The sequence below is a fragment of the Hippocampus zosterae genome, chromosome 5 (assembly GCF_025434085.1).
Source record: "Hippocampus zosterae strain Florida chromosome 5, ASM2543408v3, whole genome shotgun sequence".
Classification (NCBI taxonomy): domain Eukaryota; kingdom Metazoa; phylum Chordata; class Actinopteri; order Syngnathiformes; family Syngnathidae; genus Hippocampus; species Hippocampus zosterae.
The window spans coordinates 13,298,274-13,322,258 of NC_067455.1; the positions used below are offsets into that span (position 1 = coordinate 13,298,274).

The 23,985-nt window shown below is 41.7% G+C and overlaps 1 protein-coding gene across 1 annotated transcript in view; it reads right to left on the bottom strand.

Annotated features, from left to right (window-relative positions):
- Positions 1 to 23,985, bottom strand: part of LOC127601244 (dynein axonemal heavy chain 11) — a 92,692-nt gene that overhangs the window by 68,154 nt on the left and 553 nt on the right. The window lies entirely within an intron of this gene.

A 23,985-nucleotide genomic window follows, 5' to 3' on the forward strand; every position in this document is an offset into this window, starting at 1 on the left:
TGGTAACAAAATACTGTACTTTTGAAGGTCAATTCCTACCAAATTTCTACATGAATCATCCATCCATCCATCCATCCATCCATTTTCCGATCTGCTTTATCCTCACAAGGGGGGTGCTGGAATCTATCCCAGCTGTCTTCGAGCATAGGCCGGGGACACCCTGAACCGGTTGACAGCCAATCGCAGGGCACATACAGGCAAACAACCAATTGCGCTCGCGCTCACACCCATTCAGCCTGCCATGCATGTTTTTGGAATGTGGGAGGAAACCGGAGTACCCGGAGAAAACCCACGCACCCGGGGAGAGCATGCAAACTCCACACAGAGAGGGTACAGCTGGAATTGAACCCAGTACTTTCGCTCTACATGATTCATTTGGTCAGCTGTGTGAACAACTACAATCGCCAGTGACCATAAACAAATGGACACATCATGACCCCCGAGAATGATTAATTTAAAATGATGGGACGTCAGGTTGCTCATGTCTTCGAATGTGCCTTCAACTGTATGCCAACTGTCCCATAATGTGACACATGTGTAAGGGTTCACATCTTTCCAAAACTTACCTATCACAACAACTGATGTTTCACATATTTGAATCCTCTTCAAAAGACAAGGAAAACAAGTGGAAACCACCTTTCTAAAGATCAGCCCACAACTTAATGCTGGACCCAATAAAGATTTGTGTCATTCTTAAGAGCCATTCAAGTAGTCCCAAACAACTAGAGAGCAGGAATGTCATGGCAAGTACATTTCTACTGCCTGGCAGCAGCACACACACATAACAGCTGGACACTCAAGGGTTGTGTTGTTTCACACGCACACATGCAGTATACATCCACAAGGGCCTTTACCTCACACTCACGCCCGTGGGTTAATCCAGCATGAATTCAGATGGCATGGTTGGCAGAGATGCAGCAATTCTCGAAATTCATTCATATTAAAAATGAATTTAGATGCACTCAGTTGTCAGCATGGGGGGTTAAATGTATTGAAATGGTCAACTCGATGCAGTCAAACCATGGTGGCCAGCGTGCACGATGGATAGTGTGAGTATATTACTGTCACATATTGATTGCCATGGTATAACAATGCTGCCTGTCTATGTGACAATGCTTAGGGGAAAAAAACCACAACAACGCAATGGCTACAAAAACAACATATCAAAACAAATGCCACTTTTTTATTCTGACAGTTCCTTTTCAAAGGACTAGCTGCTTCAATCACAGCTTTAATGCAATAGTGTGGAGTGAAAAAAACCCCCCAAAAAACATGATGGTAATTGGTTTGGTAAAGATCGTTTTCCATCACACTATAAAGCTCCACACAATAGAAAAGGTCAACAATTAAGTAATCATGAATACCAAGCACTATAGTTGATGAAAATAGGGCAGTGGTTTAAATAGATTTGCAAGCAATTTACCTTTTCACAATGTTGGCAATCTGATGCAATTTGCTTGCAATTTTGTCTGCTTTCAGAAGCTCTCGCAGCTGCCACGACACGGTGCAAATGGCACAGAGAGCAGCGCACAAGCAAATGTAAAACTATCTTGGCCACATCTAGGTATCAGAATGGCGCATCATCAGGAAAATGATAACAATTAGCATAAGTGCTCCAAAATCAACACTTTAAATGTCAGCGGCAAAGGTTGTGGGTCCACAGATGCGCAAGGGAGAGCAGTGTCCTCCAGGATGGACTCTACGCGCAAACACTGAGCAATCAGTCATCATCTCTCCTCAGTGATGGCCCCGCAATTGCTGGCTGTGACATTCTCTCCGGCCTGTCACTCTCGGTCGCACGCGCTTTTTCCACTCTGACTTGATTTGCTCAGAATTGCAAAAGCCATATGCCTGGGAGACTGAGACAGCACCCCCACCACAACGACAGCACTTAACTTTACCGTTACACAGCTGACAATGAGGAAAATGTACCGCAGGGTCAGGTCTTTGCTTATGTAGTACTGTCTTTCATTTGGATTCATGGGTTTTCTGGAAAAAAAAAAAACACAACGAACGAGTCACTTATCTCCTTAAATGTAAAGCAGGGCCCCTGTGACGAAAACACACATTGAAATAAAGACTTGTCAAAAATGTGTGGTTGTTTTATAGTTTTAAATAACATAAGAAAACCTTTATCAGTCTCGCAATGGAGAAATTCCCGATTCACAGCAGCAAAGTTATGAAAGGAAGAAGTAGAACAACAAAATATAGGACCTGCTGGAAAGGCAGCCACTCACGCGGCACCATTTTGAAGTCAAAATAACAAAAATAACACAACACAACACATGGGACACAGACAGTCGTGCAATCTTCACCACTTTTCTGCATACACTGTGTTGTCTGAAGCAGTTATAGATGAAAGAGGAGTGAATCAAAGTGTCCTTGTACTTATAAATCCAGCACTTCAGGTTCTTAGTCACAATTTATTACTTTTCTCACATGGCAAATATCCTCTGAAAACCATGCTAGCATACCGGTAACCTGAGCCTATACAGTATATCTTAAACTTCCTGTCTGCATAAAAATTTCAATTTAGCCTTTCAGCACTCAACTTATTTCATACGAGTAGACTTTGTTCCACAATCAGTATCTAAAGACATTTGTGATTCATTGGAATATGCAGGCAAGGGTTATTGATTACGAAATAAACGATATGACAAATATCTTGTTCCATATATATCAGTGTCTGAGCAACAATATTGCAAGATGAATTCGTCTGAAGGTGTCTGGATCTGCATCAATGGCAGCGCAAACAAAAGTCAGGGAGTTAAAAATTGTTTTCCTGTATTTGAAAAGTTTGACAAATGACAACAGTGTCAAAATAATCCCCATTCATGCTGATCTGTAAAAACAAGTTGCGCTCTATAATGTACACTCGAGACCAGTAGTTGGCAAAGCACTTCACACCTGGCAGAGCGATTGCTTATCAACATACACAAGTGGTGGGCAAACTACGGCCCGCGGGCCGGATCCGGCCCGCCAAAGATTGGTGCAGAATTAAGGTTTTATTGCATTCATTTTGTTTGGACTTGTAATGACATGTATTTCAACACCAGGTGGCGCACATACTTCAAGTTACATAGCACAGGGAGGGAGGGGAAGATAAAGAAAGAGGGAGAGAGTAATGACCACGGAAGGGAAAGTGATATTTATCTGTTTAAACGATGCGGGTAACAAAGTACGAAACATTCAGGAGACGCCTGGAGTTGGAAAGACTCAAATCTATGAGACTTTGAAAAACGAGGAAGCGATTCTTACTCAGTCCGATTCTGGCAATTTCCATGCTCAGAGTGAATTGCTTGTGGCTCGAGTCAATGAACATTTGCTAGAATGGTTTGATTGTTATCATGTTAAAAACTTTCCGCAAACCGGACCGCTAATAAGAGTCGGAGAGCAGTCAAATGTGTAGAGCTTGAACAACAGGGGGCTCAGTACACATCCTTGAGGAGAACCGGTGCTGAGTGTGATGGTTGAGGAGAATGTTACATTATAACTGGCATACAAAGACATTGTGCTATTGTCTTTATTTTGTATTTCTATTTCTAACTTTTGGCCGGGCCCTCCACAATATTTTCTTCTTCTCATTTGGCCCCCCGAGGAAAATAATTGCCCACCCCTGAATACACCAAACATCATACTCGTTAGAGAATAGCAACTTGTGCAAAGAGTACTAAAATACTTAACAGTTGGATAGGTGCATTCAATAGCTCAGAAGGCAACATTAAATTCATTTGGGAAAGTTTGAGTGCATATTAGGCTTGTCCTGAACTTTCACCTGAAGGCCAAATATCACAAACTTTTTGTGAGTCCCGTATGTGTTATTTATATCGCAGAAACGACTTACAAAATGCTCTCCGTGTTTGAAATACAAAATTAAACACAGTCATTATCTATCTATCTATCTATCTATCTATCTATCTATCTATCTATCTATCTATCTATCTATCTATCTATCTATCTATCTATCTATCTATCTATCTATCTATCTATCTATCTATCTATCTATCTATCTATCTATCTATCTATCTATCTATCTATCTATCTATCTATCTATCTATCTATCTATCTATCTATCTATCTATCTATCTATCTATCTATCTATCTATCTATCTATCTATATATATATATATATATTAGAGCTGTCAGTTTAGCGCGTTTTTATTGGCATTAATTTAAATGAATTTTAACGGGATTAAATTTTTTCTCGCGAGATTAACGCGGCACACGTCACAAGCGGATGTTACGTTGCTCTATAAATACACCAGAAACAAAACAACAAGCGCGCTGCAGAAGTCCACGCCCAGGTCTGTTTTGCCAGCCACGGCGGCGCGAGACACCGAAAAGGGATTCTTAGAGTTTATGAATGGAAAGTTTACTTTTAAATAGTTGCCATATTGCTCCACTGACAAGACCAAAGTTACCTGTTCTTCTCTCTCTCTGTGTCATACAGGTATACGATGTATGCCACTGCCGCGATTGTTACTTGTTTGGAACTATTTTGTGTGGAAGGTTACAGTGGTCTGTGTCCATATAAATAGAGCGGGTGGAGCTTCTCTGTGTTCGTCTGACAGCGACGGTGCGCTACGGTGGTAGCGACCTAGCGAAAGTAAAACGTCTCCAGAGTTGTCATTGAACCAAGTGTAGTCATTCGAAATGAGGTCTACACAAAACCGTAGAGAGACTTCCGCACAAGAAGGACCAACACAATCAACATAGCCTGACTGTGTTAGGGGGAGTGAACCCCCCCCACCCCCTTCCAGAATGGTTTGCCCCAGCAGCACGGGGGAAGTGCGTGTGCTTGTTTGTACGGCCGGCAGTTTCGAATACAGCACATAATGAACGCTGGTGTCCGGTGTCTCGTTATCCTTCAACAAACATACAGAAACATACTGCTGTGTTGAAAGCAAACTTGAGAAAAACGAAGTATGCAACCATGGTTTAAATCCACTATTGGCTGAGTACTAGTGTACCTTAGATGTGCGCTTTATAATGTTATATTGCTCTGTTTTGATTTCATAAAAAAAGCTGTTAGAGCAGCTGTTGTGTGACAAAATATTTTTTTCACCGTTATTGATGGACAGTAAAATTGTGTGAGAGATTATGTGTGAATAACTGCACCAAGTGAAAAATTGTTCACGTAAAGTTGAAAATCGAAATTGTTATTTCAGTAAATATTTGCATTTGGCACATAGAAAACTGATTCATGATTCCATGTTGATGAGAGCATTAAAATGGGGGAAAAATAGGACAAAAAATGTAAAAGGAAATTCATAAACGATAAAAATGCGTGAGTAATCACGGTTAATTTTGTAGTTCATTTGAGTTAATTATGACAGTTGCATTTTTAATTAGATTATATATTTTAATCGTTTGACAGCTCTAATATATATATATATATATATATATATATATAATAAAAAAAAAAATATATATATATATATATATATATATATATATATATATATATATATAGCTATATATATACCTGTATATATAGCTATATATATGCTAGAATTCATGCTGAAATAGATTTGTTTTCATTGCTCTTTAAAAATGGCTCCAGAAGAGCGGTGGTTACTAGAGTGGAGAGCTTATCATGTTATCAGGTGACAGGGTGCATGACAGGTTTAATTTTCAGTCATGTGTGTGGGAAAGTATTGGCGCATAAAGGGAAAGGCCAAGATTACGTCAGTAAATGAGGAAAGTTTGTTGTTCAAATGACCAGCATCAGTTTATAGGGGCCCTGGCTCAGGAGCGTCCCCCAGTGTCGGAGGCGTGCTGATGATGGCCTTTGCGCACAGATGGGCTTGAGTCAGACTCCCAGCTCGCTCCTTTGTATGGAGCATGCTCTCTAATTACGCATGATGTTCAGGAGAGTGAGGCGAGGAGGGGAGGGGGGGCACTGCGGGAGAAAGGGGGGAAGGGGGCGCACACAAGCAGGTGACAAGACGAGGAGAGGAACCTGTGGCAGATTCTCAGCACCATCAGGCACAACGTAGCTGTAGCCTGACAGCTAATTAGAAGCGACACAGATTTCTCCCAGTGTAACAGATGTTGCCTAATCAGTCCAGCTCGGGAGAACCCTACGCCAGCAGCATTTCATGCACAATTTAACCATCTAAAAAGGGATGAAATACTTAATGCATTGTAAGGCCAGCACAGCTGTTTCTCTTGTCAGAGCATTTCCCTGTCTAAAAAAAAATATGCATGTTTTATGTAACTCCAACCAAGTGTCAATAATGCAGAAATAGCTGAGACAAATTAGCTGCCACACATCTGTCAGAAGATTTCAGCTTTGCGCCTGGCCAAAGATCTCTCTGAGGAATAGTCAATGGAAAATTAAATAGTGACAATCACTTTGTGGATCAATGGGACCATTTCAAATCTACTATATGGAAATTGGAAAATGCACAGTCATTTATTCTTTTGCTTTCTACACAGCAAAGATGGTTCAGGGTACTTTGGGGAGAAACATACACCCTTCCCTGTTCGCCATTCTGTTGTCTTGCACAAACAACCAGTGGCACTCATACTCCACTAGAACTACAAGCCTATACTTAACCTGAGATGCGTTTTTGGAGTGAGGGACCAAGCCCGAGTAGATGTAGAAAAACAACAGGAGCACAGGAAGAATGTGAAAATGTGAATGAGAATTAAAATAAGTAATTATATATGTTCAGTATATTTAAAAATACTTTGAAAATTGTTCCTAACTTTCTAATTTTAGGGGCATTTTATTGCAGGTTAATCCTCAAGGGCTGAAGTTAAGGGTTTTATGAAACAAATATGATAAGTGGAAATTTTTATTTCTAAAATTGACATTATGAATAGTAGCTAAGCATATTTTCTTGTCGAGAAATATTTTCATTGGGGCAATTTGTGGGTTTTCTCCAGGTACACTGGATTGCTTCCACGTTATTGCCCATTGGCATGCGGTTGTTTACATGTGCCCCTGGGATAGGCTCCCACCCACTTATGACCATAATTGAGACAAGAGGTACAGAAAACAAATGGATAAATATTTCACTATGGTTTAACTTCTTTTTACACTCATTTGATAATTAAAAAATTCCAAACGTGAAATGCTTGAAGTGAATTTAATCTTTCATTCATAACAGTGGTAATGTTGAAAAATGTTGAAAATAGCCATTGAAACAATTTTAACATAAAATATGATGCAAAAATGCACTGAATTCTACTCCTAAGCAAAAGCTTGCATTTAGGCCATGGCCTTCAGCTTCAACTGCTTGTATTACCTTCCTTAAACTATCAATTCAAGATGTGACTGAATTATTAAAAGAAAGTATGACTTAAACCAGGCCTGAAACATGTGCATACTAGTTCCAACAGCAAGTGGAAGATCCATTTCTAAACACTCAAACAAAATCTGACAAACCAATTTCCTACCTCATCAACATTCGAAGGGAAATTCTGGTGTATGCCAAGCAATTTTTCAGGCATGCATTTTTACAACACTTCTGCACGGGAGCAGATGATCTCTATTTCCATTTTGTTCGCTGTTTCTGTGTACACATGGATATTATTTGCACAATAAACATTATTACCGCATGCCTACAAGAGGTGTTTTAAAACTTGTAATAAATAATTGTCATGTTTCACCGTTAGTGAAAATGTACATTAAAAGGCAACAAATATTTCTAGGCAGGCAAGGATGTGCAAATCATGTGCTTATAGGCCATTTAAAAGCCCATAATATTCAACCACAAATCTCTCTGGAAACCACCAGTGATTGTGATCGTAATGTCTTTTATTTGGCATGCTATCAGATAAATGTGGATTTGTGTGCTCGCTCTTCCTCTGCCGTCCAACATCGAGCATCCAGATGTTTTTCTTGCTATCTGCCGCCGTGTTGGCTGTATCTCATCAAGTCCGCATTTTTATCTGATGCACTGGATGACAGGCAATCTAACTGAAAGTTCCAACAATTGCACACAAAGGGAGGGAAAAAAAGCCTGGGCTGATGAAATCTAAGCGGTTATCACACTAACCATTACCTGTCAAGCCCTCCGCTTCAATTTAAGGGTGCATCAATTTTCTGAAGAGGAAATCAAGGGCAAGGAAGAAAAGCAGTGCAGATAAACAGTGACAAAGGCCTCCTTTCTGCTGCTTTTATTTATGATGGGATGTAGCTGTGCAGGGACCACGGCGAGGGCTTTATCACACCAACTGATACATCTCTGATAGTCCCGGAGTCTTCACCCTTGATGAAGTGCTGCACTTGCCACAGAAGATTTCTGACTCAAGCGACTTTGCCTTGAAAAGCTGAGGCGATGGGGGTAAAGTCCCAGAGTGCTCCTCTGGGGTGACACACTAAGCAAACAAAGATGGCTGTGTGTGATTCAGCCAGTGGCTCTTTTCTGCAAAGTGAGGTGTACCGCATTTACTGCATGAAAACATCATTATTTTATGCAGTGATTTTTCTGTGATGCTGGCCACTTGGACTAGACTGCAAACAAGAAACGCGACAGTAATCTCTCTGGTGTTCTTTTGTGTGTGTGTGTGTGTGTGTGTTTTTATGGTTAAATGAATCAAAGTACAGTTGGAAATTGTATGAATCATTCACTATTCATAAAATGGTTGACCAATACAGCGCACAAGCAGCCGCCTTACGGTTTTGAAGCTTGGCATCCAAATCTCGGCCCTGACCTCCCTGAGTTTGCAGGATTTTCCAGGTACTTCCGTTTTTTTTCTTACATTAAAAAAACAAGTCTGTTAGGTTAATTGAACGTTCTTAAAATCTCCATAGGTGTGTTAATGCTTTCTTATCTACATTATATGTGCCATGTTATTAGTTGGCAAGCAGGCGAGAGTGTACCCAGCCTCTTTCTCAAATGCTCCAGTATATGAGCAGCCTTCATGAGGACAAAAGCGCAATAGAGAATGGACGGATGGATGGATGGAAAATGGAACTGCTACTCAAATCTTAAGCACCCTCACCAACGCCTCTGCTTTGTCCAAAAGCTGCCATGTTGTGTCTCGATGAGCTTCTACAGATGTGTGGTGGAGAGCACCCTGAGCGCCAGCGTCGGGTTGTGACAAAGGACGGCAAAACAGCTCAGAAGAATGTGGGGAACACCCTCCCCAAAACCACAGACATCTTCACCAGCATATGCAGCCCAACTCGGGAATGACCTCAAAGTGGTGCTGGGCATGCCTTCGGGCTACGAACAGTTCCCAGTCAACAGCCAACAACTGGGTCTGCAGGTGCCCGGGTCGCTGCGGCTTTAGGAGCCGCTTTGGGGCCTAGTTGGAGGTTGCTCAACAGCAACAGCAACAGCAACAGCAACCAGATGCAGAAAAAGGACCACGATTGTTAAATGGACTCTGTGGCCCCTCACTACTATTCACCTCTGCAAGTTCAACATCGTATTCTTGAACACGATTATTTTTAACAAGCGCAAAATGACCTTGTCAATATTAGTACGTGGCATTCTAGACTCATGGATTTTCATTCTGCTGCATCTGCATCTTTTACGCATTCCATCTTTGACCACGCTCAAAACTCAAACAAGCATTTCCCTGATCTTTCTTTATCATATTTATTTTATCTTATTTTGTTCTTTTATTCTCGTACATGTTGGGATAACCTGGGGAATTATCACAGTATGACGGTATCATATTATTCTCTCTACTGCATTTTAACGAGACTTCAAGTCACATAGATAGATGTTTTGGTACATGATATATACAGCTCTAAACTGGTAGAACATTAAGCAATGAAGTGGGTGGGAGTCTAAGTCAACTGCGCTAATCTGTTTAAAGCAGTGCATGCATCTGCGTGTCTATGTGTGTGTTTGTGAACTAATAGTGAACATACAGGTTAAGGGCTCCCATGCTGGCAGTTAACTGAGTTGACAGAGAGGAACTATAATTAGATTCATCTACTGTTATTGACAGATGCGACAAGACTCGAGTCTGATCAATACACTCACTCACTATATTGTACCAAATCCCAATAACTGTGAGTATCCGTCTGCATTAGTTACAGTCAAATAATTAAATGTACTCTTTTAAATATGGATGGCTCTGTGTGCCAACGGACTGAGAAATACATGCATTTTCAGTGTCACATTTTACTGTAAAAGGAGATATTTAAAATCAATCCTAATGTGACTCTATTTCAAGTGTGCTCATTGTCGGTAATTGCTGAAGAAAACCACCAAAAGAAATAAATGATAAGTACGTTAAAGAAAATGTGTCCACGATGTTGATAAATCCTGCAACATCCTAACATTGGCACTTTTTTTTCCAACCAATACTAGTTTGAGTGCTCACCTCTTGCCCATCACAAATAAAAATGATAAAACATCAATTTATCAGTACATGTATTTGTAACCTTTGTGGGGTTGATCAGCGATTAGATGGTTTGAAATAAAATGAGACTCAATCACAGATTCGATTAGAGCGACATATCTAAGGTGCTTCAAGTGCTTGCCATTGCGGAAACAGAACTGGAGTCACTAGGGTCCGTCCATGATATTGGCAGGGAAACTGCATGCTCTCCCCTTGCGGATGATGTAGTCAAACCTGCATGTGACACACACCTCCAACCATGCATCTATATTTGTCACCCCCCCTCCCTCCCCACACACCTGCACTAGTGGCGGGCGTGCTATTACAAGATTTTTGTAATGATAATAACATTTAAATTCATTCAATTAATTCATTTCTACAATTATTGTTTAATGATAGGGTCTTACTTATGAATAAAATCACATGACGTCCACCACACACATCCACGGAGCACCGAATTTCTCTGCCTGCGCCTCAACAACAAAATTGTGTTACACAATACATTGTGTGAGTTAGACCCACTTTTAGCGAGTTTAAAATCGTTGACTACGTGTATATACCAGCTATCCCAAGTCGCCTAGAAGCGCTTTTTTTTGGCTCGTATTTGAAGCTGTTTGTCCCAGTGCCCAAAGACTGTAATTATTATTTTATCCCGCAAAGAATATTGTCCACTTTTTACCTTGCATGTATGTGCCGTGTAAGTGAGGTAGTAGTAAGCACATTCACAAAGCCACTTGGTTCCGGTGAAGCTGTACAGATTCGACCCAACGTACGCAAACTGTATTGACTTTATATATAATCGCGTCAAAAGAGTAGGTCAACTCACAATGGGCATGATTACAATTAAAGCTCGTATGTGACCAGTGGCATGTTTTGCCGGCTTGAAATTGAGTCAGGCATGCAGCTTTATGGTGCACCCATCGTAACTATTATACATCCATTTAAAAAATTAAATTAAAAAAGTATCACATTAAATGCTCGCTTTATGCATCTACATCCCTTCATGTCACCAGTGCGAACTATGTGGATGCTTGTCCACATATATAAATTGTGAGTCATCGTGTATGATCTATTTTGACCACCAAATATATTCTCAGCGAGTATGTGAGCCTCAAAGACAGAATCCATTATTGACAAGAGCAAACAATCTCTCACTCCCTGCCATTGACATCCGACCCCTTCTTAGTATTTGTCCTGTATTCAGAATCACTGATAGCTTTTAGTCTGCCATAAATGCCCCATTTATATTTCCGCAGACTTAGTCTCACGCATTGACCACCTGCCTGGGAGTAATGCAGATAGCCTTAGAGGCATATTGCACATAATAACCACCATCACCGACCATTTAACAATACATTTTAAATCGCTCAATGGCGACATCTAAGCAGCTGTCAGGGGTGTCAATAAATATATATATTTTTGAGGAACGTCGAGCAGAACTCGAGCTTTTTACTGAGCGCGTCAAAATGAGTGTGCAAGTGTAACTAGAATGTGTTGAGTGGATTTTCAACATACAACAAACACAGCATATTGTCAAATAACATGCATTAGGAAAATGATGTATGATGCAGTGCACTGCAACTTATAAACACACTCATAAACATATTGTAAAATCAATTCCTGATGAAGAGTGTCTTTTGTGGCAATATTTTGAGAAAACTGCAATAAACACAAATAGTTGATTTTTTTTTTTTCATTGAGCAGCAGTTTGGCATATATTGACCAATGCAAACAACTATAGGCTTTAAGGTCTTTAGTGTCACTCCCAGTTAAATGGGACAGTGTAAATGTATAGAAATTCTGATGGTCCTTAAAGTACACACTCTAGCTCTCACTAGTCATGATGGGAGTTACGGCGGGATTTGATGAGACGATATTGCAGAAAGCGATATAAATGGCGTGTGTACAAAGTTGCTTGTTGGGCAAATAAAAGTGTGCGTTCTTGAGAAGCCAAAAGAATCATTTGTCTGATGTTAAGAAACATCAGTTTTTCACTGTTCAGTATTTCAAAAAGTGACCAGTCGACCACCCGACCACAGGCCTCTTCTCGTTAAACAATATTTACAGTACAGGATGATATACTGTAGTGAGGGCTGTTCCCATTTTTATTAACAATACTTTAATCATATTTATTTTTAAATAATCTTATTGTTTACTGATTCTCTTTCCCTCAAGGGTGAAATTTACACTCCTCAGTAGAGAGACCCTGCACACACACACGGGCATGTGAAAGAGAAATATGAGTCGACGTGGATGCACAAACAGAGAAGAAGTTGTGGGGTTGGTGCCTATCTCAAGGGCACCTCAACACTACTCAGGAAGCAGATGAGCATGTCTCAAAAAAATTTGTAACCTTTTTTTTTCCCAACCTCAGCCGTGACATTGCAATTTCAAAACCCAATTACTTCCAGATAAGCCACTTTTTAGCCACGGTGAATGTTTTTTAAACCGAATATTGCAGAAGAGAAATAGTGAAACATCATCAAAAAGAAGACCGTTAAGTGAACATGATCATTATTGACCCGACTGAGCTGTTACAAGTCATAACTCAAAAGACAGATGCTCATATTTGATTAATGCTTCCTATGTATTAGCATATCCTCCGTCCTTTGACCTTGTAGGGCTATCTAATGTCTCAAATGCTGGATCTTACACACACACACACACACACACACACACAGAGGGGGAGAGGGCTTGAGGAGTCACACTTAATGGGATTACCCAAGCGGTCCCTAAACTCACCTCCAGGTCCCACTGTGGCAATCAGAGGCCCGAGCATCCTTAACGCATCATGAAGAGTGCTTGTGGTAGCACGCAGAGGGGGACCTCTGCTCTCTAACCTCCCAACACAACCACAGCTCTAACCGCACTGACCTCTGCTGCTTTTATGGAGCTAAACTCACCATCAGGCAGGTCGCACTGGAGAGACGCCATTAACCCGAACCTTTCCGGCTGGACCCGCCATGTTTAAATATCTCTCCTGCGGCAATCAGAGCAGCATCAACGTCTTGCCGCTTGACCCCGCCGCACCGCCGCACACATTGCTTGATCTCCGATGCTGGGGTCACATCGCTAATGGATCTGTACTCGTGTGTCCAGGCCAATAAAAAGAAATGCTAACGTGAGTGCTGCTTTGATAGCAGGAAGACACGGCAACAGAGTCTACACGCATTCCTGCCTATGCACACTCCCAACGCGATTACGCCGAAATGAAGCGGAAAATGGAAGCGATTTATTAACGAGACATTAGACGCACTTTTAATAACCTTCCCATCCTGCTCAGCGGGGAGCTGCGGATTACACCACACAGGTTTCGGTGACACTAGAAAGGAAGTTCCCCGCCGGGTGTGTGAAGAGCGCAAGGAGGGACACAATGCCGGGCCCGGGGTTCTCACATCCCGCTCTGGGCCCTCACCCCAGGGGAAGGACAATGGGTTAAAAAGGCATGAATGTCCTGCCTATCCAGGATATAATGTAGGTGGCTGCCACTGAGTCTGAATGGGCTGAAGGAGCAGCGCAGGGAGAGGCACAAAGAGGCTACAATAAAAGAGATTCCTCGGGTCACTAAAGCATTGCATTCACTTTGGCCTCCGCAGCTCACACATTCACCTTTAGTCTTAACTACGGCCGCTTGCCAAACGATACATTCGACACGGAGTATGTGTGTGCCGCTGCTGCACACGATCATGAACGGGAAACGAGTTTTAAGTCCAGCAAATACTGAAAACAGAAAAAAATAAGGACAATGAATATTGTCATTGGGTTGACGGTAAATCGGCGTCCTGTTCTGAGCTTGTTAGAGGAAAAAAAGATCCGGTTCAAAAATAAAAGCGCCACTCCCACTTAAAGTAGAAGAAGGATTAGACAAATTCCACAGTATCAAGTGACCTGTGTTTGTGCAAAACTGTGAGAAATCAACGTTATGTTTGCGGCCGCTGCGTTTGGTTTACTTCTACTAAACATACAAAAGAATGAGAGATGTCCTTCAAACTTAATCACCAAGAACAAGTACAGACACAAAATGCAGATGATCTACTCTCTAAATATCCCAAAACAACAGGCCTACTTCCAACCCCAACAACGAACTCTCAGAACTTGAACAGTTTGGCAGTTGACCTAAAATTCCAAGGAAAATATGGTCGGATAAGAGTCAAGAACCCAAACAAAAAATGGGGCAAAAAAGTCGGGGAGTGTTTATCATGCTCACATTGTATGATTTTCACAACATATTCACCCTTTCATACATCCTGTAACCTGATAACATGATGAGCTGTTTCCTGTCGTAACCGCTGTCCCTGAAGGGGTTAATATAGTGATGATTTTTTTAAAAAAAGGAAAAGACATTTGCATGATGTTTCATTGTTAAAGTGGACTGTTTTCTTGCACATTCAATGCAATGAACGATGCTAAGATTTCAGACCACTTGGTGTTCCTGTGAAAACAAACAGTGGTCCACAGACCACACTTTAAGAAAAACTAAATTGTTTATTTATTACAGAAATTTGAAACCCTAATCACGTATGCCGTACATTACAAGATTTTGTTTTTAATTTTACAGTTTTTTCCCCCTAAATTCTGAACAATTATCAAAGACCTGGATAACATGACCTACCTGTAGTTTATTTAATTGCTTCTTTACCATTTGCCTTGTTTTACTGTCTTCAAGTGAGACATATTTAATCCAATTTGGCTTAGTAGCCAAAATATGTCTCCTAAAAGCACGATGTAGTGCATAAACTGTCCAAGTGTCCCAAAACAATTCGATAACGTAAGGAGACAAGGGACAATTCCCACCTAGGAACATGCCTTTACAGCACCCTTAATCTAATTAAAGCAAATAAACTCATAAGCGATCGACCGGGTCACAAAACGCTGCTGGCAAGGAAGCTAATTTGCTTCCTCGCCGAAAGCTTCGGCAACAGATAATAGATAGATACTGTTTTATTACACAAAAGGTCACCAGGGAAATTAACTTCTGGGCCAGCAAATAAAAAGAAAGGCCGAGCACTCGGAATAACAAGTACATACTGATTACATTCAATCACGTCTGTCCCAGTTGGATGGGACGCTGACCTTTCTGATGTCTTGTCGGGGAAATAAGATATGTAAACGCACCCACGCCGCAGCGTTCCGATGTTGTATTGTGGAAACAATCGAGCACGGCAGCCACTGCAGGGTGCATCGTGCGAGGTATCCATTTGGTGGAAACGAGAAAAGTTTAATTTGAACAATTGAATGGGGGAATTTGCAGCTTCGTTTTTGTTTTTTCTTTCCAAAGAGTCTGAGTGCACTGAATTGAATCAAGAGCACGCCACTGAATACACGATGAGAGAACAAGAAAAGTTTCATGTTGCCGGTCTTCTCAGCAAAAGTCTAATTGTGTTATTAGCTACCCTCTATTAAACTGCTAAGACGCTGCGCTCCGTTGAGGAAAATTTGAGCATCAATATGCAATTCAGCCACTACTCGAAGTTCATTATTTTGGTCTCGTTTTGTTGATTTCAGAATTGCTTCTTTTAGTGTATACTTTAATTTTGTTCCTGGGCTGCCGGAGTTGTTCGTCACTGTCTGCCTCTCTGGCCATGATTGATGTTTACGGCTCGTAGCAATACTCTTAACTCATTAGTTAGAAAGGGAAAGATGGGAGCACTTGCTGGAGTGAGATATTGGCCAGGAACATAGGGAGCTATTTCAAGTGGCGAGACAGAGAAACTTAGTCTCAGTGTGATAATAGGCCTTGAACTATTGCATGTTTCAATCAATAGAGACACAAGTAAATAAAAAAATAAAAAACAGAAGGGGATGGGGGCTGGGGGGGTTCAGCGGCATCGATCCCAACTCACTGCAGACCTTGCCGACAATCTATGGTGTGTGCTGCTAATGCTCCCAGTCATCCACAAAATCAATGAAACTCATCCTTTCAATAGCATCCAATTATTAGCACAAAGTAAAGGTAGCCGTCCACAAGAGATTGGAAAACTTTATTGAAAAGCAACACGCACCAGATAAATACTAATTGGAATGTGACTCAGGTGCCATGCTGAGAGAAGCTAGAAAGTTACAAAAACAAGCTTCCTGACATCTCCAAATAAGTTATTAATGTAATGTGTGGCATATTTTTATAGTTCAGAAGCATACGTGCATTTTTCTCATATGTATGAATAGTGCAGTTTTAAAATATGATTTTGTAGTTCAACAAGCGGTCTTTCAGAAAAGAATATCTCATTGATCACTTCCACCAATTGAAGGATATGTAAGTTTTGGGATTGAATTTGAGTGTTACATTAAATTAGCACCCCCCGGGCCTTGAGTTTGACACCTGTGCCCAAATCAACTTGCAATGGACTTTGTATTCCCTATAGCTAATGTACATCCAAATTTCACACCATTGTTCTAACATATTTACATTGATGTGTTATTAGCGATGTGCTGTCAAACATATCAGAATGTTATTGTTGCATCGTATTATTTATATGCGCTTTCGTTCATTGTACAAGACAACAAAAAGTGAAAGATAAAACAATATACTTTTAAAACTTTGGAAACTGTCACTAAAAGTAGAACAAAAGTATGATTTATTTGGGTAGTTTTGGAATTCATTCATTCATCTTCCGAGCCGCTTGATCCTCACTAGGGTCGCGGGGGGTGCTGGAGCCTATCCCAGCTGTCTTCGGGCAGTAGGCGGGGGACACCCTGAATCGGTTGCCAGCCAATCGCAGGGCACACAGAAACGAACAACCATTCGCACTCACACTCACACCTAGGGACAATTTAGAGTGTTCAATCAGCCTGCCACGCATGTTTTTGGAATGTGGGAGGAAACCGGAGCACCCGGAGAAAACCCACGCAAGCCCGGGGAGAACATGCAAACTCCACACAGGGAGGCCGGAGCTGGAATCGAACCCGGTACCTCTGCACTGTGAAGCCGACGTGCTACCCACTGGACTAGCGGGCCGCCAGTTTTGGAATTTGGCCTCCTAATTAATAAATATTTAGGAAATAATGCAAGCCTGAATTAAATACTGACATGATTCTGTATTGTATTAAAATAATTTGTTGCGCTCTGTAGACGTTTGCCTTTCTTTTTTTTTCAATTCAGGAAGCTTATACGTGAAGTGTGGGGAATACCCCATGCGTCCTCTCCACCTGCCCCCATGTAATAACCATTAATATCCAATCATAGTTTGTGTTAATTAAAAAGCGTAATTGCCATTAAATGTAATGACGCTAGGGCTCATGTTCATGTGCTGCGACTCCGCCCACCGCCGGCTCGTTATTCTGACTTGCTGGATTTAATCAGATGGCAAAGGAATTCTCGTCTCTAATTATCTGCTCCGCTTCATCAGTTAATCCTTCAGGAACAGCGCCTCGCGTGCGCTGCGGCCGTCTCATGATGAAAAGCCATCATATTGTGTTCTGCCAATACAATTATTTATTTGCATAGTGTAGCTTTTGTTGGGTTTCTACCTTGCTAGAAGATTCTGTTCACATACTTGACGAGAAGGGACAGTGAAAGCAGCTGTAATTGTTGTGATATACAACTGTTAATGTTGAATTGAAAAGTCAGAGTCAAGCCATACTCGTGTACTAGCTTTGAGCCATATTCATAAATAAAGTATACAAATAAAAAGCCTCAACGTCTTCCAAAACAGCTTCCCCAGCATTATAATTGGCTTTGTGCTACAAAAGAGCTCCAAAGCAGCTGTTCTGCAAAAGTACACTAAATGGGACACTTCCTGTGTGGGCGGACCACAAATATTACTGCACTAATTTATGTGCCCTCTCCAAATGTCGTAAATTTGCTGCGTTCTAACAACTCCTCTACACGCCTACTGCTGTTAAGAAAAGAGACTAGTGGATACGATATTTCTGGTGATGTCATCATTCAGTAAGAGTGATTACGAGAAAACCAAGTTGCACACTATTTGTTTTTATTTGGTGGTTAACCTTTTTCTTTTTTCCAATTGGCAGCGTTATTAGAAACATGCTGCCATACATTTCATTAGTGTTTCAATGCATGCATTCTGATAATGATGAATAAATGTAGCATAAGAGATTTGCCTGAACAGAAAAGCACAGGAGTTACATCGATAGTGGAAGACATTTGAAATTGTTCAAATGCGAAACCCCCCCCCCCCCTCAAATTGTGTTTGCTTTTTACTTATCAGGCTAACTTTGCGTTTGTATTTGACATTCACCATGTCTGCATTCATAGCTATATTTGCCCCCAAATATGACAGCTGCTTCCTCTATCATTTCCATACAAGGTGGAACGTTTCATAATGACTCAATAGGCGACAAAGAGAAATGTAAAAAGTACAAAAATTATTTATAAATTGTCTTTTTTTTGCTATTGTTGTTCACTTGATAGCTCGAAGGCTGCTTTAATTTCTAAATCTTAATGCATCGTCTTGGTTTTTTTCTTAACGTTAGTTCAAAGGTTAGTTATAAGACCTGGAGTTGAGGGTAAAATAAATGTGCCCCATTTGGATTAGGATGTGAGATGCGCACTGCTTATCATGAACAGAGGTCTATATTCACATGCAACGCATATCAAGGGTGGGCGGGCGATGGCTTCTGTCTGTGCATTGTGGTGTCAAGTGCTGGTAGAACAGACTAGCAGTAAGGAGGGGAAGAAAATCTGATTAAACAATTAGTGTCAATTAGCCCCGACCAAATCATTCCACAAACAATTGGTCTCTAGTGCCCAGCTTAATTACAGGCGACTTTCAGCTCCTTATCATGAGCCATGTCGCCTGTGATTCATGTTGGGCTCATGTCTGTCCCACAAGCACCATCAATTATCCACTCTGAGTCAACAAATTTGCCTAGCACAAAAAAAAAAAAAATGACAGCTGCAGGTCCTGTGCCTGATGCCTGATTAGCATAGGCCTATATGTATGATTGTCAACTCCAAATGATCATGCATTGAAACACTAATGAAATGCACGGTAGCATGTTTCCAATCACATGTACAGTGGACGGCCCACAAAAGGTAGAAAAACTGACTGCAAATACCATAACTTCTTAAAAAGATATATATTATATTATATATACACACACACACATATACATATATAAAAATATACAGTATATATATATATATATATATATATATATATATATGGCCGGCCCGGTAGCCCAGTGGTTAGCACGTTGGCTTCACAGTGCGGAGATACCGGGTTCGATTCCAGCTCCGGCCTCCCTGTGTGGAGTGTGCATGTTCTCCCCGGGCCTGCGTGGGTTTTCTCCGGGTGCTCCGGTTTCCTCCCACATTCCAAAAATATGCATGGCAGGCTGATTGAACACTCTAAATTGTCCCTAGGTGTGAGTGTGAGCGTGGATGGTTGTTCGTTTCCGTGTGCCCTGCGATTGGCTGGCAACCAATTCAGGGTGTCCCCCGCCTACTGCCCGAAGACAGCTGGGATAGGCTCCCGCACCCCCCGCGACCCTAGTGAGGATCAAGCGGTACGGAAGATGAATGAATGAATGAATCTTCCGTACCGCTTGATCCTCACTAGGGTCGCGGGGGTGCTGGGTGCTGGAGCCTATTCCAGCCATCTTCGCCAATCGCAGGGCACACACCCACGAGCAACCATCCACGCTCACACTCACACTTTGGGACAATTTCAAGTGTGCCATTAACCTGCCATACATGTTTTTGGAATGTGGGAGGAAACTGGACTACCCAGAGAAAACCCACGCAGGCACAGGGAGAACATGCAAACTCCACACAGGAAGGCCAGGGCCGGAATTGAACCCTGCGCTAATGCACTGTGAGGCAAATTTTGCAGTACTCTTAAAAATAGGATACAACCAAAAAAAATACAGCTACAGCTAAGCACAAACATACAGAATGTACAGTCGGTAAATGTCAACAATTCTGATAATAATAATGATGATGAATAACTATAGCATAGCATCAGCTTTGCCTGTACAGAAAAGCACAGGCGTTACATCGATAGTGCCAGGTGCACAGGTGAAAAAGTCTGCTGCTTGACAGGCCGCTGACTCCGACCAAAGCTAGCAGTTAGCGCTCCCAAGTTTACTGACCCGAAAACACTGGATTCACAGAGCGACAACATAAAACTGGCCAACATTTTGTAGACACTTTTAGTGATGCTCTGCTAAGCTGTTATAAAATTACAAATAGTTCATTTTTTCTGCAAATAACGGAGGATGGACTCCTGAAAAAGTGAATTCATAACTACAGGTGTGCATACACTGTTTGAGGATCTAGCCTTATTTTGATTTGAACATATACATCTACCGGTACATAAAAATAACATGACGCCATTTTGGCAGGGGTGGGGGGTCAAATTGTGTCAACAAGAGAGTGTGAGGTCATAGCGCTTCATCTCATAAGCACACAACAAACAAACACTCAGAGTGTAGACAGTGCACAGAACGTGTGAAGGGGAGCAACAGCAGGCCGGGTGACATGTTAAATTACCCCCGTGATGTATAGCTTAATGAAGCCCTTGTGTTGATCACGCTCTGCATTAATCAACAGCCATGAACAGATTCCCTTATTTTCTCAGTGCTGCCTTGATAAACTGCAATTTCATTTAACCTTGGACAGCAACTTTAATAGCTTCCACAGGACAACTGTCAATACTTGCCTGGGTATACAGTGATTAAATTGCACGGCGAGGAGTATGTCACGGCTTCGCCTCGCCGTGATCATCCCGGATCGTGCGCCGTCCAATACAGCCCCACCCACCCCCACCCACTAACTCCCCATGACTTTAAATCTCAGTTTGTACTGTCACACTTGGAAAGATGGTACAATTTCTTTTTTCTGAATGTATTGCTCAAAATCCCGAATTGTTTTTGGGTTGTTAATTAATATTGTGTTTTATGGTCGATCATGTATTGTCATGGAACCTGTTGATTACTTTTACAATATTTAGAAGACAGCCTGCAGCTTCACTAGTCATGACCTCAAAAGTCTATTTTGCCCATTTCATAATAAACTGTCAGTGCTTATTAACTTGATTTCATTTTTTTGTTTAAATCATGTTGCTTTTCTTGATTTACATCCACATCTTTTGCTAAAACAACAGCGCATCCTTAAATGTTTCGTTATTTACATTTCTGACAACCTGTCTGCCATAAGCGGCGGAGACGGGCTATAAGTAGATGGTGACAGGCAGCGACATGAGCCCTGTCATAATGATTCTGTGCGACATCCTCCACCCTTGTCAATTTAGCATAAATTATCATCCATGAAAGGCCTGCTGGCTGATTAAAACCAATTGTCTGGGTGACGAAGGACAAGGCAACCTCTTTATTTTATGATAAACTAAGTTAATGGAAGCGGACAATCTCTCCTCAGGGAAATCGGACTGACTCTTAATTAAAGCATTGTTTTCTCTGCTGAGTAGAAGGAGATCCATACCCATCGAACATTGCACCTGAATAGCGCTTCAAGTCATATTCATTAGTTCCTCTTGTGTAGGTTTATAACAACAGTCAAGGACCACAGAAAACCAAGGACCGCAACATTTCCAATGTCTACACAATTAAATAAGATCCGACACAAATGAAGATGCAAAAAAGTGATGAACCCCCCCACCCTACCCCCACCCCCCATAAAATGACACACTGGGTCTCAAACATGGGTACTTATTGATCAGAAAATATGTTGAAATATTACTGAACAGAGAGATATCTGATTGCCGTTCTTCGCTGAAATCCACTCAGTGGCCACATTACCGTCGGTGAAAAATCCCATTCGAATGATAACCAATACGAGAGTTGAATCAAATCCTTCGCAAAGGAAATCATAATCAAGTTTAATCAATGGGTGTACTTTCAAAATTTGTCTATTGTTGTGATTGTATTGTTTGTCATGGACTTTGTATTACAGACATCTCTCGTGGTGATGCAGTGCAGTTGAACCACTACACACTCCAACCACACTGTAATAATTATTGCTGAATGAATTCCTCTCTACCACTGTCTCTCAAAACTGAGCGTTATTATTTTTAGTGGCCGTGTGTATCATGAAGTGGCCGTTTATCTATCAACATCAGGTCCTGTCAAAACTTCGGCATACAGTATTTGCTTATCACCATAGAGCCGTGCATAACACTTGCACGTGAAACACCCATCCCTGCCCCTTTTCAAATGTGTATATTTTGTTATCACAACCGCTGTTCAAAAGATTCCAAGGTGACGTGTTTGTGTCGAGCCGCATTGCATCATTCTGAGGCAGCGGAAATCTGTATGAAGAAAGAGCTCTCAGTTTTCAGTGCACTCCTGCAACACTACCACAATAATGAACCTCTCAGACGGTGTCAGTCAAAATTCTGTATAAATGTTTAAGTACGTTTTCGCAGCTTGAAGAGCAGATCACATTCACACGTAGCGCCATCAAGTTGCCATATTTGTTTGTCAATCAACACCCATGCATGACACTTGGTAATTCCCCCTTTTCTGTTTGTTTGGTTATCACGGCCACAGTTGAAAGGATTCCAAGGAGACGTGTGTTTGTGTGCAAGCTTCAGCTGGTCTCAGCAAACACAACCAGTTTGTCTTCCTCTTGTGCCTGCTCGGATGACACGACAGAAAAGCAAACATTTCTCTGTCTTGCGCCTCTCGTGGGCGACCCCCCGCCCCACCCAACGACCCATCCCGCCGCTCTCGAGAGGTGACAGGCGTGCACCCGCGCTTCCATCCTTAACCCGCACAGCGTGAAAGAATGCCTGCAGCAGGACAATTAGTGAAACTTGAAGAGCCGATGCTAATCCTAAATACCTCACTTTGTACAGCCGCCTCGGCAGCCTGTCTCGTTCAGACGGCTGTTGACAAAGTGCGACGTTGGCCTCATTCAAAGTCAATAAGAAGGGATGCAGTAGTCACGCCAGGCGGCACAGTTATCGCAGTTTATGATAAACAAACACTGCAATCCATCACAGGGAACGCAGCTCATAACATCCAACAGGCACACATAAATTAATCCACACATTTAATTTTGTTAATAGAGGAAGAATCATTTGTAACACTCAGGCAGCCCAGAGGCCTCACACGGGCTATTGGACAACATCTTGGCTGCCGCCTTTGAATGACGGCAACCGGGGACGGATCATTAGCGGCCAATCTCGACACAGTTGTGTGACAAGATCCCGTCACGCCTCAATTCTAAACATGTTCACTATTAACATACAATTATGAGAGACGGATTACGCCTGTCCATTCGACCAGGTACATATCTGCATACCAACCAAATATATAACTCCTGATAACTAAGAAAGAAAATTACCACGAACCTAAAACGCTGCCTGATATTGAAGCGTATTCAATGTATAAAATGGCATAGAAGCAGCGCAGAGGGTCTGCTATCTAATTCAATCTTTGTTTGTCGGGGCAGATCATACTACAGATGAGTAGAAAATTCATTCATCCGTGCAGGAGAAACCAGCGGCTCCCGTCTTGCCGCACAAAGCCGGGAACAGCTGGCTGATCGATACTGGACAAAAGGCCGAGGGGTCAGAGCAGTCAAAAGACTGTTAACTAGCCATTTTATTTGTCAGACATTTATATCATTGTTTATGGTAGACTGCACACTCTTTCACTTTGGGCCAGGCGGCACACCTGTGCTTGGAATACGGTCAAGGCCTCATGACACGGTAACCTCGTTTGGGGCAAAGAATGGATGGAGAACAA